Source organism: Babylonia areolata, chromosome 10 (assembly GCF_041734735.1).
Source record: "Babylonia areolata isolate BAREFJ2019XMU chromosome 10, ASM4173473v1, whole genome shotgun sequence".
Classification (NCBI taxonomy): Eukaryota; Metazoa; Mollusca; class Gastropoda; order Neogastropoda; family Buccinidae; genus Babylonia; species Babylonia areolata.
Window position 1 is genome coordinate 32,912,765 of NC_134885.1, and position 3,672 is coordinate 32,916,436.

The following is a 3,672-nucleotide window of genomic DNA, read 5'->3' on the forward strand; positions in this document are numbered from 1 at the left end:
ACCGATTCAGCGAGCACACTGGTAAATAAAAGCTACATTCGAACAAAACCATACATTTCCTCTGGAAGTACGTTCTATTTATCCGTGTGCTTGCTGAATCGGTGGCATAAGCAGCATTGACTTGGCGTTGTGTATACCCTGTAAATAGAGTTACTCCTCTTTGTTGTTTATGCCTGAGCTTCGTTCGAACATGGTGCGGCATCCCTTGATCACAGCCACGGCTCATGGCTCATGGTATGCTCACCCTTACATCTTCTTTCGCATCATATCATGGCACACCATATTGCAGACCTGCTTGTGCCTGAACCCCCTTCGTGTGTATAAGCAATCAGAAGATCAAATACGCATGTTCAAGATCATTTAATCCATGTCAGCGTTCGGTGGGTTATGGAAATAAGAATATACCCAGCCAGCACACCCCTGAAAACGGAGTGTGGCTTCCTACATGGCGGGGTAAATAAACAAAACGGTCATACACGAAAAATGTTATATGTCTGTCTGAGCGTATAATTATGTGTGAGTATCTGAAATTTGATTGAATGACACATGAAACGAATGATGAGCGCCCAATGGCAGCCGTCAGTTGGCTCTACCCAGGAAGGCAGCCTGTTGCGCAAATCACTCTGTGTTTGTAAAGCGCTCACAGCTTGGTCTACGATCGAGGAAAGGCGCTAAAAAAAAACAACCATACAATCATCCATTCATATGATGTGTTTTATGATGCCACAGCTGTTTACGAGGAAACATTATAACAGTCTGCAGAACCAAACCAAGTACACAGTCTGATTCTGTCAATGCAGGATTATATTCTCGATGTTAAATCCTGGATGACATTCAACAAACTAAAGTTGAATGATGAGGAGAGAGAGAGAGAGAGAGAGAGAGAGAGAGAGAGAGAGAGAGAGAGAGAGAGAGAGAGAGAGAGAGAGAGAGAGAGGGGGGGGGCGTGGGGGGCGGGGGAGGGGGGAAAGAGTGGTCATGTTTTATGTCACTTGTAATAATTTTCTTTCCTGTAAAGCGCCCTGAGCTCTTAGAGAAAAAGGGCGCTTTATAAGTGTACATTATTATTATCATTGTAACGACTTCTCTGTCTTAAGGGAAAGATCTCATGTGTGAATAAGAAAAGGTGTAAACAGATAGTAGAATGGAGGTGCTGAGACAGTAACTGGCTACATGATCTAGTGTCAAGGCATGGAAAGCCCTCCCCACATCATCACCTCCCCCCTTCTCATACAAACCTTACAGTTGGCATCTCACTTTCTTGATACCGTGCCTTAACTCTCTCCATACGAACGGCGAAAGAGACGACGTTAACAGCGTTTCACCCCAATTACCTTCATCAAAATATTGCAAGCGGAAGGCTCTTATACTGAAGAGGTGAATGTTGACAAAGAATACTACAATTCTGACGACGGAAGCTAAAGGTTGGGTCATTCAGACACCCACTGGACATCCGAGGGGTATGTGTAGAGGAGAAGAGAGGACTGGCCGTACTGAGTAAGTTAAAATAAACAAAACTTTTTATTAAACTTCCAAGTTTCTTCTGTCTGTCCGTCTGTATACTTTTTTCTCACTATCTGTCTGTCTGTTTATTTCTCTCTCGATATCAATCATCTCCAGAACTGGACTGTGAACTTCAAGAAGAACTGGATCCTCTCTCACTGACTGACTGACTGTATGTCTCTCAGTCAAGTGAGAATTTCGACATCAGCGACGCAATTTCATCACTGAAAGCAAAACAGACAGCAGTGTTCTTGATGCTCCAACACCGTGTCGGCCTGTAGTGCCCCTTTCATCATCCCCCTACCCTCTTTCACCCCTTTTATCTCTGTCCCTTTCCCCAAGCCAGATAGATTCCTGCTGAATCGTTGAAGCACCCTGCACCATCCAACGTCTAGTTTCTTTGATCATGACCCCCTGTGCTCACCTTTCTCCAGGTCAGAGGTTCATATAACGCTGAGGTCTTTTGATCACGTGTATAGTGCAGGCATATTGGCGACATCGCCCATTGCTGCTGGCTTTCAGGGCAGAGGTTTCCACTCAAAAACGTTTTTTTTTTCTTTTGTTTCCTTGACAATACTGCATCTTGCAGTCAATCAGTGTGAGGTATTATAAGGACTGGCTCAGCAGACGCTGAAGGTTGGTCATGCATCATGGGTGTGTCATCATCAGCATCATGGGTGTGTGATCATCAGCTGCACGTCACAAAGGCTGAGGTTGCTCCACTACGAGAAATGGCAACCATCGGATGAAAACTTTATTTTAAACATCACACCAGTCTTTCATCTCATTGTCAAAATAAAAAGGATATTGGTTCGATTTCCAGAACCAGAAACGTCTATCTTTGATTCACTGTATCTTTTTAACAATTTACTGTATTCCCAATTTTTTTTTTTTTTTTTTTTTTGTTCTGTTGAACCAAAACGCCACACGAACCAGTGACTGTGGAATACTGAAAACACTTTTTCAAGTAGTAATCGTCTTCTTAAACATTCTTAAATGACTGGCTTCGTTGAAGCAGTTTGATCAGGAAATTGCCAGCTATCAAAACCATCACTTTGTACACAGATGTAAAAATTGTTTGATATCCGTTGAATTGCTTGATATTGTTGTACACACATGTATAATTCTGCAAACAATTGTGAATGCCACTTTCTTTCAACTTTATAAAGAACTTTATAAACAAGAGTTAAGACTAGTGAAATTGTACACATACTTTAAAACCGTACGCATTGATGGAAGCTGCACAACATCTGATATAAAAGAATCAAACTTGGTTCATGGAGACAAATGATTTGTTATCCTTTTGACTTTGACTTTTCATCAAGAAAGAAGCTCCGAATTTGAACGGGGGGGCGGGGGGGGGGGGGGGGGGGGGGGGGGGGGGGGGGGGGGAGAGGAGGGGATCAGATATCAAACCCAAGGGTAAAGCAGCAGCTGGGAGCGGCACTACATCAGGGGGGTAGAGAGGGAGACAGACAGAGAGACAGACAGGCAGGCAGGCAGATCTCTCTCTCTCTCTCTCTCTCTCTCTCTCTCTCTCTCTCTCTCTCTCTCTCTCTCTCTCTCTCTCTCTCTCTCTATATATATATATATATATATATATATATATATAGTGAGATAGAGAGAGAGGGATGCATGGATCCACCCATGACACAGTCTAATTCCACGATCGTACATGCCAAATTCGACGACAGGAAAGGTTGGAAAACAGTTCAGTCTTTGAGGCAAAGGGAAAATTCAAACGTCTTTGTGCCTTTGGTCTCGCAAAGGAAGGTCAGCCAAACGATGTGATGGTAGTGTGCTACAATGAAAGACAAACTATAATCTGACACATATCACACATTTGGCTATAGATTCTTCCTGTTTGACAGGGTTGACAAAATTCCACAAAAATTTTTTATCATTTATCAGATTAGAGTGTGAGTTGGCCGTCAATTTAAAGTACACTTCCAGTGGACTATTAATAATTTTCTTCTTGATATATCCTTCTACCTCTGAGTCGATGGATCGCAGCACAAATGCTGTTTTATTTTCTTCTTGTCGTCGTATGCCAAGGCTGAATATCAGTAGGGAATGGTGTGTGTGTGTGTGTGTGTGTGTGTGTGTGTGTGTGTGTGTGTGTGTGTGTGTGTGTGTGTGTGTGTGTGTGTGTGTGTCTGTGTCTGTGTT